The sequence below is a fragment of the Oncorhynchus clarkii genome, chromosome 8, assembly GCF_045791955.1.
Source record: "Oncorhynchus clarkii lewisi isolate Uvic-CL-2024 chromosome 8, UVic_Ocla_1.0, whole genome shotgun sequence".
In the NCBI taxonomy this organism is placed as follows: Eukaryota; Metazoa; Chordata; class Actinopteri; order Salmoniformes; family Salmonidae; genus Oncorhynchus; species Oncorhynchus clarkii.
The window spans coordinates 31,738,232-31,753,319 of NC_092154.1; the positions used below are offsets into that span (position 1 = coordinate 31,738,232).

General features: G+C 45.2%; 1 protein-coding gene across 1 annotated transcript in view; it reads left to right on the top strand.

The window, feature by feature from the left end:
• Window positions 1-536: 536 nt before the first annotated feature.
• Window positions 537-15,088, top strand: part of LOC139415635 (transmembrane protein 121Ab) — a 68,189-nt gene continuing 53,637 nt past the window's right edge. Inside the window, exon 1 of the mRNA XM_071163749.1 lies at window positions 537-607. The gene's annotated coding sequence lies outside the window, so the exon portion shown is untranslated. The remainder of the gene's footprint in view (window positions 608-15,088) is intronic.

The window sequence follows — 15,088 nt, forward strand, 5'->3', positions numbered from 1 at the left end:
CAGGGAAGGAGAAAGATATTCCCTCACCCCCTTCACTGGTTTCGCTAACCGTCATGTAGGAAACTGTTGCTATAATAAAAGCAAACCACGGGACTGTAGAGGAAAAGAGGGGCAAAGGGGGGAAAGAGAGCAGGTGGTGTATAGGCTACGAAACATGTAGGCTTGGGAGACCGCCTAAGTAAATTGACCATAAATCCAATGAGAGAGAGCGAGAGAGAGCGAGAGAGAGAGAGAGAGAGAGAGAGAGAGAGAGAGAGAGAGAGAGAGAGAAAAAAAATCGTGAAAGAAGAAGCAAATAGCAAAGAGACGCCAATTAGACCGGCAAAATCGGCCCGGAGCCGTGGAGAGCATAGCCACTTGGCTACTTCTGCATCGTCGGTTTTATAAATCAGACTTTTGAAGATATTATTTTCACAGTTGGCTTATTCTATCGATGCTGTTGGCTTGAATTGAGGTTTTTTTCAAGGTAATTTACGGCCACAGTAGTTTGACCGCGTTTTACATTGTGTGCTGTGCCTAGCTCTCAGTGGATTAAACGGTCGTCTCCGGAGCCTGCTGCAGAGGAATAGGGGAATTTCAGCACCCTGGACAGCGACTAGCAGTTGAGGTAAGCGGGTCCGCTAAACTTATCAGCTAGTAGTAGATATTCAAATGTCTTTTGCGTAATCTTTTGCGTAATGTTTTACCACAGTTGTAAGGGAGAAAAGTGCATTATTACATTTGAATGTCAAAATATTAGCATACCTTGAATACATTTGAGGAGGGTGAGACCTTCACAAAGGCGATAATTGGGTTTCGGGGGAGTTAGGTCAATGAGGGTGGTTTGTAATATATTCCAAAGGATGCAGACTGTTTGAATATGAACGCTGCTGCGGCTCTATTTCCTTGAGTCCCTGCCTCTGCGCTCTCAAGTTTATTAGGCTAATCAACATAACATTCATAAGAATAAATATGAAGTTAGTACGCCTTATCTATTTCGATACTGGACGTGTGTATGGTCAAGAATATTGTTCACTATGAGAGTGAATTGAGGTTCAAGTGATTGTATACCAACAATTGCGCGTGCAGAATTGTCAAAGGATGGTGTTTCCGTTTGTGGGAGGCGGGTGGGGGAGAAAAACCCTAATTTTCTTTAAAACCAGCTATTTATTCTGAGGAGTCAGCGCGTGTCCACTCAGCAGCAAAAAGCAGCTCATGCCTCCGAGTCTCCACAGAGAAAATCATCTCCTGTTCAGCGCGAGACAGATCTTCCCATTGGCACGGAGCCAAGAGAAGTCCCCCCCCCCCCCCCCCCCCCCCCCCCCACAGAAAAAGAATCAGAAACGGCGCGTGCTGCACTCACACCCCCGAATCCTAATTCAAACCGGCTAATTAACGATGTCTGACAAAGAAAAAAAAACACAGGAATACACTGACATCATAAACTATTTTATTTGCATAGAATACATAGGCCTACAAATGAGCTGGAGATAGCAGCACTAACCAATGGACCTTGTCCTTCAGTGTCCAGTAATCTGGAAACATGCAGGCATCCTGACACCTTGCATTACCTGTGGTTCTGACTCTCCTTTCTAGCACAACCACTTACCTTATCACCCTCTCAAACATTTGAAAAATGACAGGCCTCTCTCTCACTCTCTATTTCTCTATCGCACTCACTCACTCACTGACTGACTCTCACTCTCTCACTCTCTCTCCCACTCTTACTTTCCACTATTCCGATGAGAGGAACTGTTTCAGTTGTAGCTTCAAATACGCCTATTGCGGTTTGACATTTCCCATAACACTGAATATGAAAATAAATCTCCTTCCTAGTAAACGCATAACAACAAAGATATGGTCCTTCACACTGTGTGACACTGACAGAAATGAGAAGAAGCAACCAACAGAAATGACATTATTCCAGAAGACTGCACTCTGGCTTCCTTGAGGACTGAAAACAGTCTGAGCTCTGACTGTAAAGTAGGAGTTGTGGGTTATGAAGTATGTAGTGTTGTTGTCTGTAAACACTTCATTTTATCTTTACTATGTGAAACAATGACAAACAAATATGTCATGCTCAATTTATTGGACAATAAATAGCCAAGGTATTTCAAGTTGAATAGCCACCCCACAAAGACATCAGAGAAAATATGCATCAGTGGAGGCTCCTCAGAGGAGGAAAAGGAGGACTATCCTCCTCAATGATTTTCCAAAAAATGTAAGAAGTAAAACTTTTAGAAAGTTATCCATTCTAGATAAAATTATGCTAAATATCATCACATCACAAAATAATTTATTAAAACACTATTTTGCAAAGAAGGTCTACAGTAGCCTCAATAGCACTACTGTATGGTGCAGCTGGTGTAGCTGGAGAACAGCTAGCTTACGTCCTCCAGACTATCAGAGCTCTTGAAACATGAACTGACATGTTGTCCACCCAATCGAAGGATCAGATAATTAAATTAGTACCAATCGAAATCCACACTTCAAGATTGTTTTGATCACACGGACTGGGAAATGTTCCGGGTAGCCTCAGAGAATAACATCGATCTATACGCTGACTCTGTAAGTGAGTTTATAAGGGAGTGCATAGGAGATGTTGTACCCACTGTGACTATTAAAACCTTCCCGAACCAGAAACCATGGATAGATGGCGGCATTCACGCAAAACCGAAAGTGCGAAAAATCGCATTTAACCATAGAAAAATTACTGGGAATATGGCCGAATCTAAACACTGTAATTATTCCCTCTGCAAGGCAATCAAACAAGCGAAATGTTGGTATAGGGACAAAGTGTTGCAATTCAATTGCTCAGACACGAGATGTTTGTGGCAGTGTCTATAGGCAATTACAGACTAAAAAAAGAAAACCAGCCACTTCACGGACACCGGCATCTTGCTTCCAGACAAACTTAACACCGTCTTTGCCCGCTTTGAGGATAATACAGTGCCCCACTACCAAGGACTGTGGGCCCTCCCTCTCCTTCTCCGTGGCCGAACGTGAGTAAGACATTTAAACGTGTTAACCCTCGCAAGGCTGCCGGCCCAGACGGCATCCCTAGCCGAGTCCTCAGAGCATGCACAGACGAGCTGGCTGGTGTGTTTACGGACATAGTCAATCACTCCCTATCCCAGTCTGCATTCCCCACATGCTTCAAAATGGCCACCATTGTTCCTGTACCCAAGAAGGCAAAGATAACTGAACTAAATGACTATCACCCCGTTGCACTCACGTCTGTCATCATGAAGTGCTTTGAGAGACTAGTCAAGGATCATATCACCTACACCTTATCTGCACAACGCCCCAAAAGGTCCACAGATGATGCAATCGCCATCACAATGCACACTGCCATGTCTCATCTGGACAAGAGGAATACCTACGTAAGAATGCTGTTCATTGACTACAGCTCAGCATTCAAAACCATAGTACCCTCCAAGCTCATCATTAAGCTTGAGGCCCTGGGTCTCAACCCCGCCCTGTGCAATTAGGTCCTGGACTTTGACGGGCCGCCCCTAGGTGGTGAAGGTAGGAAACAACATCTCTACTTTGCTCATCCTCAACACTGGGGCCCCACAAGGGTGCATGCTCAGCCCACTCCTGTACTCCCTGTTCACCCATGACTGCGTGGCCATGCATGCCTCCAACTCAATCATCAAGTTTGCAGATGACACAGCAGTAGTGGGCTTGATTACGAACATCGACGAGAGCCTACAGGGAGGAGGTGAGGGCACTCGGAATGTGGTGTCAGGAAAACAACCTCTCACTCAATGTCAACAAAACAAAGGAGATTATTGTGGACTTTAGGAAACAGCAGAGGAAGCACCCTCTTATCCACACCGATGGGACAGCAGTGGAGAAGGAGGAAAGTTTTAAGTTCCTCGGCCTACACATCACGGACAAACTGAAATGGTCCACCCACACAGACTGTGTGGTGAAGAAGGGGCAACAGCGCCTCTTCAACCTCATGAGACTAAAGAAATTTGTCTTGTCACCTAAAACCCTCACAAACCTTTACAGATATCTTATCCGACACACTGATGCTCCTCTCGCGTTCCGACTCATTTTCTCTGATTGTGCTGTAGGGCAGGTAGTTTGCCCCTGGTGATGCGTTGTGCAGACCTCACCAGATGTTCTCTTGTTGTTCTCATCTTGTCAGGCTGTATCACCGCCTGTCACATACAGCTGATGTGTTGTGCATTGAAGTCCATAAGCTAAAGAAGAGGTGAGAGGAGGAGAGAAGGAATACAACGTGGCTGCTATGAAAGTGAACTGTGTTTATGGTGATCAGTGATAAAATCAAGCCACAGATTCTGTTGAAAAACATTTCTTACACGGTAGCAAACGGAACAAATTGGGGATAAACATTTTTATTTTATTTGACCTTTTTTTATACAGGTTTTTCTCATTGAGATAAAATCTCTTTTCCAAGAGAGACCTGGTCCAATAGCAGCAGGGTGAACTGTCACAAACAGTTCTAGGAACCTATATGACACACACACACACACAAAGTTCTACACATCACATCTCACAAACAGCACTAGGAACCCAATACGACTGGCTGACAGTTTGATAACTGTGTTCACTGGGGTTTTTCCATAATCTAGATTTCAGGTCAGAGCGTTTTCATGAGAGTGCATGCTAACTGTATTCTGGCTTGTGTTCCTATACGCCTCAAATCACATTTATGAGTCTCTTTAAATTCAAACCCTGCTAGACGGATGTCATTATATCTACATACAGTATAGCATAACAGTAAGAACATGCAGAGAGAAGGCTGAAGTAAACACACACCATCCCACACACTCGCATGCACGCACACACAGACACACACACGCAAGCGCACACAAATACTGTACACAGCAGTGGCGGTCGGTGCCGTTTAAGATGAGGGAGGATGTTTTTTATTTATTTTCTATTACAGCATATTGGATGACTGTCCTTCATATTCCATTCACCCAGTTCAATGTAACATCGATAGGTTTAGGCTACTACATGATACTCTAAACATCCCTATACCCATCATGAGGTTGCTACAACCTAGCCTATGAATGAAGGTTTACAACGTAGGTGCACACAGGTTGAGAGAAATTTGAGTGATCAAGGTGACAGACAGTGACACATTCAATAATGCCTTGCACACTCTTGCCTGCATCTAGCTGATCTAGGGTGTACCAGGGGTGAGGAATTCCAGTCCTCGGGGGCCTGATTGGTGTCACACTTTTTATCCATCCCTAGCAAACGCAGCTGATTAATCAACTTTCATTCTAAACTGAAGATCATGATTAGGTGATTATTGGAGTCAGGTGTGTTAGCTGGGCCTGGGACAAAACTGTGACACCAATCAGGCCCTCGAGGACTGGAATTGCCCACCCCGATAACCATTAGTCCAACAGTTGCAAACAAGAGTTTTCTATTGAACAAATTCAAGTATGTTTCTCTATTACGTTCAGTTTGCTTCTGTTTTAGAAACGTGTTTCAACAGAATCGGCAGAATGAATACAACCCTGATCACACGCAAACACAGTTCAATTTCATAGAAGCCACATACAAATAGCATGATCCCTTTGATCGTTGTATAATTCCTTTTCGCCTCTACTCGCTCTCCTCCTCTCACCTTTTCCCTTCGCCTCTGAACTTCAGTGCACAACACGTCAGCTGTCTGTGACCAGGTGGAGAAAAAAAACGTTCCAAGCCCATATCATAACCACTAACCGCTGCACACAGCCTGCAACGTTGTCAACATAGTAACGTCAAAGTCAATGAAGCTACTAGAACTAATGCCTTAGTAAACCTGCTACAATCATGCAGTACAGTCAGCAAGCAGTTCAGCAGTTACACTGGTGGCAAAAAATATATACAACCAAAAGCTTACCTTGACTTGGAAGAGTTCCAGGGTTGGATAGCCTTCGCTAGTAAATTAAGTGAAAGTTTTAAAAAATATAAAAAACTACATATCTCTCTCTCTCTCTCTCTCTCTCTCTCTCTCTCTCTCTCTCTCCTTAATTTTTAAAGAAATTAATTTGTTCAAAACTGTTCAACTATTGTCTTTCTCTCTCTGTCAACTACTCACAACATTTTATGCACTACAGTGCTTGCTAGCTGTAGCTTATGCTTTCAGTACTAGATTCATTTTCTGATCTTTTTATTGGATGGACAACATGTCTGTTCATCCTGTAAGAGCTCTGATTGGTTGGAGGACATCCTCTGGAAGGGGATGAGAACTACAAGCCTCCTGTGTTTTGTATTGAAGCCAATGTACCCAGAGGAGTACGGAAGCTAGCTGTCCTCCGGCTACACCATGGTGCTGCCCTAAAGAGTGTAGTTAAAGCTACTGTTGACCTTCATTGCAAAACGTTGTGTTTTAATCAATTATTTGGTGACGTGAACATATTTCAGTATAGTTTTACCTAAAGAGGATAACTTTAATGTTTCACTTTTTTTTTTAAATGAAATTCAGAAAAGGATGATCTTCCCCTTCCTCAGCTGAGGAGCCTCCACTGACACACAAACAAACCCCTGAACCCTTTCCCTTTCCTCACTTTTAAACAATTGTGGTCGATTTGAATAATCAGAGCAGGCCAAACTCAGTAGCGCTGGATGTGGCTGTCTCAGAGAATATTAGGTTGCAATGAGCCATGCCAATAAGGGATGTGTGTGTTCAGAATACAGGATGCGCTTACTCACTCCGCTGTGCACTTTGTCAGCCTTTTCTACAGAGTACAGAGAGTGAGAAAGGTAGGATGTATTTTGGAGCACTGTGCTCTTTCTGTGCTGTGCTGTGCTTTGCTGTGCTGTGTTGTCCTATGCTGTGCTGTGCTGTGCGTTGGTATCTTGGCTGAAACACACAGCCGCTTTAACAGTCAGCAGTCATCTCATCACTGGTTCTCGTCTCTTCAGAAACAGTGCTGCAGGGCTATAATCTCACTGGCATAATGACATCCACTCCAATCAATAGCCAAATGGCAGCAGGAATCAATAGGCCTAGATACCGTAATGTACAAAACGTGGCAATGCTAGAGACGGTGGAAATGGCAGCTCGAGGCTATTTCAGTTCAGCATCGGGACTAGAGAAAAAAGTAGCTTTTAGTTTTAAAATCAACATAACGTTAATGAGCCATTTATTATTAATGGATGTGTCATCTGTGTTTATTATGTCAATATAATTGCAGCATTAAAAAATGCAATTCCTCTTGTTCCCAGACCATTTTCTACACACACACACACACACACACACACACACACACACACACACACACACACACACACACACACACACACACACACACACACACGCACACACACACACACACACACACACACACACACACACACACACACACACACGGCTGCTGCGCAGGGATGCGGTGCAGGGTGAAACAGTGGAGACCTTGCAGCCCTCTAAGCATGCAGTTATCAGGGATACAGGGCTGATGGGAAATCAGTCAGCTGAAGTGGTGTGCCCTGTCCTGGAAGAGAGGAGAGACCACTCCACTAAAGAGTGCCTGGTCTATGACTGTTCTATGTCTGCTAAAGTACTAATCTATGCTTGCTCTCTCACTACTCCACGATTCATTTATGACTGCTATTTGACCAGTTTATGCATGTACTATATTGCCCTATGCATGCCTATGCAGGGTGAAACCTGCTCAGAAAAATAATTGGTAGCGTAGGGCAGGGATCATCAACTAAATTCAGCGCTGGGACAATTTCTTTCTTTAGCTGACAGTCAGGTGGCCATGCACAAATTATTTGTACACTGCAAATTGACCGCAAGAAGCCCAAACAGATCTAACATTTGACTAAAACATAATCCTTTCAAATCTTGCTTATATTTCTATAGGATCAAATACATCGCTCTATCATGCGTGGGAATACTTTGAAACCGATTTCCAAAATTAAAATCACTTGGAGCTGATTTGCTGGTGTTTTTACAGTCTTTTATATCCAGAAATAAAACAAATATAATTATTATTTTTTGCTCAGAAAACTTGAGGGGCCAAATAATATCACCCACAGGCCAAATTCGTCCGGCGGGCCGCCAATTGGGGAACCCTGGCATAGGGTGATTGTAAAAAGGGATAACACTCAAAGTAGAGGTCATACCTCAAAGGATTAATGGCAAGGAAGCAGGGCAGAGGAAGGAGGACAGAGGAAGAGAGGCAGGGGGACAGAGGCAGGGGGACAGATGCAGTGGCTGGCAAGCTGCTTCGGACTGGCCAGGGGACAGAGCAGGGATGGTGAGTTAGCCAGAGGCAATGGTGGCTGCAGTCCAAGTGGCCATAAACATTAATAAAGCATGTAATCCCAAAGAGATTGTTTCTTTTACAATCCATTAAAGTGATGAATATAAACCCATTTTCACCAGGACATAGAGGGCTATCCTCTTAGTGGAAGTTAGGGTATGAGTAGGTGTGATGCGGATGAAAGACCAGTGCACGAAGGAGTTCACTTCTACTGCAGCGTTCGCTGTAAAATATAACGCTATGTCCTTGTGTGTGTGTGTGTGTGTGTGTGGGTGTGTGTGTGTGTGTGTGTGTGTGTGTGTGTCTCAGGCTCGGGGGTGAATACGAGGCTAGGCCGTCTGGTGCCCCTACCGCCACGGCGTTTAAGACGCAAGTCGAATGGAGATCATCTCAGAGTGTGACGATCTGTAAATCAGGCATCAGGCAAGCCCAGCTCAGCTGCTTTGTGTACATCAACAGATGGTTGTGCTCACATTGATTTGTTTGTACAGCTGTACAGGGTACAGATGGAGGCTAGGTTGTGTTACGGCGCAGCTGTGCAGACCGACAGAGGTGAACCTATTGAAACTGATCGCGAAACGCGGCGCTGTTTGCACTGCATAATGAAAGAGAAAAACAGTCTTGTTTTTGAATATTAGAGGTAAAGTTGATTTATGGTTCATGCTCATGCTGTGTAAGAACAGGAGTCTGGGTGTGAAGAAAAACAACTGTTGGCTATACACTTGCATTTGCACATTTAGCAGGGGGGATTAAATAAGGGGTGAATGCATTGACTCAACACAGCCAGCAAATACTGAGAAACATTATCCTAACTCCGCATGACAAGCTACAATATGTGGAAGATGCATTTGCCTTTTAAGATTATATTGATCATGATATGCCGCAGCCAGTCCAGCTAACAAGCTATGCTCCAATAACGTCGCGGCAATGACTTTGGAATGTCCTCTGTAACTATGTCATGTAAGCAGAAATACAAAATGGCACTATACAAAATGACTTTGGAATGTCCTCTGTAACTATGTCATGTAAGCAGAAATACAAAATGGCACTATACAAAATGACTTTGCAGCTTACCTTGTCAGCTTGGGGATTCGATCTAGCAATCTTTCGGTTACTGGCCCAAAGCTCTAACCACTAGGCTAGACTCTCTGGTGGGGATGTCTCTAGCCTGGTCCCAGATCAGTTTGTGCTGGCAAGACAACACAATCAGTTGTGGGACCAGGCTAGAACGTCCCCAGGCCCAAGCAGTGTTTGCTGTGCAGTTGTAATTACATTCTATACTCTGGGTGTAATTTAGTCAGGTCCACAGTGTCAGCAAACAGGCTGGTGTTCTGTGGTCCCTCTATGCTGTCTCAGAACACTGGGTTATTTAATTACACACACACGCATACACACACGCGCGTGCAAGTACGAGCAGTCACGGTCACGCAAGCAAGCGCACACACAGCCACACGTTTGCTCTCTCTGTCTTTCCCTCTCTCGCTCTCTCTCTCACACACAAACTATGTATGTGTGTGTATGCCCGTGCAAACACACACACTCAGTGCCCGCCCCCCCCCCCCCCCCCCTCATTTGTCCCCTGCTTCCCCCCTGCCCTGCTGCAAGCCCTCACGGCTCAGTGACAGGGGTCACTGCCACAGTGAATTAACCCTGCTGTCTGGGTCTCTGTGACCTGCTTGTCGGACATTATTGCCTGTGTGGTGGTGCATCTCGCCCCATTGAGCATGGAGCTGTATAGCAGCAGTAGCGGGCCTAGGTGGGTGAAATGTACTAGACCAGTGCTTGTCAATTTTTTTGTACCAGGCTGTGGTACAAAAACTGACTGAATTGGTCTCAGTGAACCATCTGACGACCCGGTCAGCAACACCCTCGGGACCGATACTGGTCTGCGAACCACAGGTTGAGCAACACTATATTAGGCTAGCTGGGGTAGAAGGGTAAGCAGTTGGTCTGGCTGGTCTGAACTTGTCATTTCTGGTCTGGACTGGTCTGGCTTGTCTACTGACTGGGGAAAATCAGCCTGCTTGATTTGACTGCGGGCAGTAGCTCTACTAGCTGCAGCAGCTGGCTGCTGTGTCACTGCCTCTGGGCTCTGAGCTGTAGCTCCTTTGACTGCTATGGCTCCTGTGTCACTTGAGACACCGCGGCTCCTCTCCCACGGCTGCAATAAGTTTTTCTGCGCTGCTGAGAGAATGCAAGGACACACACAAGCACAAACACACATACACACACTAACACACACAGGCTGCCACCACTGCCGCTAGTGCTGTGTTTGTGTGTGATGTTTATGCGACATTTGTGCCATGTTGGTGCGCATTGGTGCACATATCTGAGTCTGTGTCTCTGTGTGTCGATCCCAGTTCAGTGATTAGCATGTTCTCTTTAGCTGTTCCATTTTCTTTCTCAAGGCATCCTGAGAGAAGCAGAAGCGCTCTGTAATTAGCCTGGAAAAGCATAGAAAAACATCAACAAACAAAGATGAAACAATCCACGCCTAGCCTTCATTTTGCTACTGAGCACTATCATCATTACAACTAGACATTTTCAGTTTCCACAGGTGTAAGCTTATTCGCTAATTACAAACAACTCACTCTGGCCCTGAACAACATCAAAACATCAGGCATGTTCCAATAAGGAGTAAAACCCATATAGTGTTTTATATAATGGTTTTGGGTGCCAGATTGAGCTTGTTGGTTATTATAGGTGGATAGTTGGACCTTGGGCCCATCCATATCCACAGCTCTCTGTCCAACTGCAGGAGGTACCCAGTATTAGTGCCCATGGTTTCATCTGAAAGCCAGACAGAGGGAGAGGGATGGCTGCAGCAGCCCTGGTTGAAAGCAATAATGGGGGAAAGAATCATCCAGCCAACCCATCCAACTCCAGCCCTCCAATGGCAGACATGTTGGGTAAAAGAGATGGCTATATGTGATAAACAGATACCTCTCACTATATATAGGTGTCTCGTTTTCTCTCCTTCCGCTTTTCACCCTTTATTTTTTTCTCATAACTCTCTTCCCCTATTCTCTCGCTTCCCTCTCACTCGCTACCCTTCCCTCTCACTCTCTACCCTTCCTTCCCTCTCTCTCTCTACCTTTCCCTCTCACTCTCTACCCTTCCCTCTCACTCTCTACCCTTCCCTCTCTCTCTACCCTTCCCTCTCACTCTCTACCCTTCCTTCCCTCTCTCTCTCTACCCTTCCCTCTCACTCTCTACCCTTCCCTCTCACTCTCTACCCTTCCCTCTCTCTCTACCCTTCCCTCTCACTCTCTACCCTTCCCTCTCACTCTCTACCCTTCCCTCTCACTCTCTACCCTTCCCTCTCACTCTCTACCCTTCCCTCTCTCTCTCTACCCTTCCCTCTCACTCTCTACCCTTCCCTCTCTCCCTCTTGTTCTCAATTTTTTTTCTGCCCTGGAAATCTTTTATTTTTGCATGAGTTCACCATGAGAATTAAGAACGAGGATTCATGATGTTTCATCCTGCACCATACAACCTTCTGAAGGTTATGTTCAGACCTGGCAAATTGATAATATTATTTATATGCTATTCTATCTGTCATATAATCATTGTAAAGGGCTGACATTTATTTTGTTGGATTTGGAGACTCAGTAGGAATCATAATGTATCTGTTAGGTATCGGAGCTGTGGAGCTAGGAGATATGGTCTGTTGATCAAAACAGGAGTGTGACTATCACATGTTGAATATAAGTGCAGGGTAGACCTACACAACATCACATCATATCGTTTTTCATATCTAACAATGCAGAAGAACCGAGCGAACTTAGGAATACCAAGAGAAGTCCACAACTAACTGTAAATAGCCAGACAACAAGCTTTCATTTTTAAAAGACATTTTAGAGTATTGGTCTGGTGGCAGACTTGTGTTGCAATAGCTACACTCTAAGAAAAAAGGGTTCCAAAAGGGTTCTTCGGCTGTCGCCATAAGAGAACCCTTTTGGGTTCCATGTAGAACCCTCTGTGGAAAATGTTCTACATGGCACCCAAAAGGGCTTTACCTTTTTTCTAAGAGTGTAGTAATTTAAATCCTCTAAATACTTTGAGCATTTGATTAAGTTTGTCTGGAGGACCAGATTACCTGTGGAACTGTTCCATTGGTTCTATTGCGCCAGGCGAACTCAAACCAATAACAGCTAAAGTACTTGAAAGAAAACAAATAGTATTGGAACGCAGGTCTGTCTGGTGATGGTCTTTTTCCAAACCATGTCAGAAGCCTCTGTGTCAAATCAAATCAAAGTTTATTTGTCACGTGCGCCGAATACAACCTTACAGTGAAATGCTTACTTACAGGCTCTAACCAAAAGTGCAAAAAAAAGGTATGTGTGTGTGTGTGTGTGTGTGTGTGTGTGTAGGTAAGTAAAGAAGTAAAACAACAGTAAAAATACATTTGAAAATAACAGTAGCAAGGCTGTATACAGACACCGGTTAGTCAGGCTTATTGAGGTAGTATGTACATGTAGGTATCGTTAAAGTGACTATGCATATATGATGTACAGAGCGTAGCAGTAGTGTAGAAAGAGAGGTATGCAAATAGTCTGGATAACTGTTTTGTTACCTGTTTAGAAAGCTTATGGGTTGGGGGTAAAAACTGTTGAGAAGCATTTTTGTCCGGGACTTGGCACTCCGGTATGGTAGTAGAGAGAACAGTCTATGACTGGGGTGGCTGGGGTCTTTGACAATTATTAGGGCCTTCCTCTGACACCACCTGGCGTAGCGGTCCTGGATGGCAGGCAGCTTTTCCCCAGCGATGTACTGGGCCGTACGCACTACCCTCTGTAGTGCCTTGCAGTCGGAGGCCGAGCAATTGCCGTACCAGGCAGTGATGCAACCGGTCAGGATGCTCTCGATGTTCAGGCTGTAGAACCTTTTGAGGATCTCAGGACCCATGACAAATCTTTTTAGTTTCCTGGGGGGGAATAGGCTTTGTCGTGCCCTCTTCACGACTATCTTGGTGTGTTTGGACCATTCTTGTTTGTTGTTGATGTGGACACCAAGGAACTTGACGCTCTCCACCTGCTCCACTACAACCCCGTCGATGAGAATGGGGGCGTGCTCGGTGCTCCTTTTCCTGTAGTCCACAATCATCTCCTTAGTCTTGGGGCAGCAGGGTAGCCTAATGGTTAGACTGTTTGGACTTGTAACCGGAAGGTTGCAAGTTCAAACCCCCGGGCTGACAAGGTACAAATCTGTCGTTCTGCCCCTGAACAGGCAGTTAACCCACTGTTCCTAGGCCGTCATTGAAAATAAGAATTTGTTCTTAACTGACTTGCCTAGTTAAATATAGGTAAAATATCCCTATAGGCTGTCTTGTCGGTGATCAGGCTGTTGTGTCGTCTGCAAACTTAATGATGGTGTTGGAGTCGTGGGTGAACAGGGAGTAAAGGAGGGGACTGAGCACGCACCCCTGGGGAGCTCCAGTGTTGAGGATCAGCGTGGCAGATGTGTTGCTACCTACCCTCACCACCTGGGGGGCGGCCCGTCAGGAAGTCCAGGATCCAGTTGCAGAGAGAGGTGTTTAGTCCCAGGTTTCTTAGCTTAGCTTATAGCTTTGAGGGTACTAGGGTGTTGAACGCTGAGCTGTAGTAAATTAATAGCATTCTCACATAGGTATTCCTTTTGTCCAGGTGGGAAAGGGCAGTGTGGATCTGTGGGCTGTATGCAAATTGGAGGGTTTCTGGGATAGTGGTGTTGATGTGATCCATAACCAGCCTTTCAAAGCACTTCATTGCTACGGATGTGAGTGCTACGGGTCTGTAGTCATTTAGGCAGGTTGCCTTTGTGTTCTTGGGCATAGTGACTATGGTGGTCTGCTTGAAACATGTTGGTATTACAGACTCAATCAGGGAGAGCATGATCACAAAGTCGTCCGGAACAGCTGATGCTCTCATGCATGCCTCAGTGTTGCTTGCCTCGAAGCGAGCATAGAAGTGATTTAGCTCGTCTGGTAGGCTCGTGTCACTGGGCAGCTCGCGGCTGTGCTTCCCTTTGTAGTCTATAATAGTTTGCAAGCCCTGCCACGTCCGACGAGTGTCGGAGCCGGTGTAGTATGATTCAATCTTAGCCCTGTATTGAAGCTTTGCCTGTTTGATGGTTCGTCCCAGGGCATAGCGGGATTTCTTATAAGCTTCCGGGTTAGAGTCCCGCACCTTGAAAGAGGCAGCTCTACCCTTTCGCTCAGTGCGAATGTTGCCAGTAATCCATGGCTTCTGGTTGGGGTATGTACGTACAGTCACTGTGGGGACGACGTCCTCGATACTCTTATTGATAAAGCCAGTGACTGATGTGGTGTATTCCTCGATGTCATTGGAAGAATCCCGGAACATGTTCCAGTTTGTGATAGCAAAACAGTCCTGTAGTTTAGCATCTGCTTCATCTGACCACTTTTTTATAGACCGAGTCACTGGTGCTTCCTGCTTTAATTTTTGCTTGTAAGCAGGAATCAGGAGGATAGAGTTGTGGTCGGATTTACCAAATGGACGGCGAGGGAGAGCTTTGTACGCTTCTCTGTGTGTGGAGTTCAGGTGATCTGGAATTTTTTTCCCGCTAGTTGCACATTTAACATGTTGATAGAGATTTGGTAGAACTGATTTAAGTTTCCCTGCATTAAGGTCTCCAGCCACTAGGAGCGCCACCTCTGGGTGAGTGGTTTCCTGTTTGCTTATTTCCTTATACAGCTGACCGAGTGCGGTCCGTGGTGGTAAATAAACAGCCACGATAAGTATAGCTGAGAACTCTCTAGTCAAGTAGTGTGGCCTGCAGTTTATCACAATATACTCTACTTCAGGCAAGCAAAATCTAGAGACTTCCTTAGATTTCGTGCACCAGACCACCCCCCCTCATCT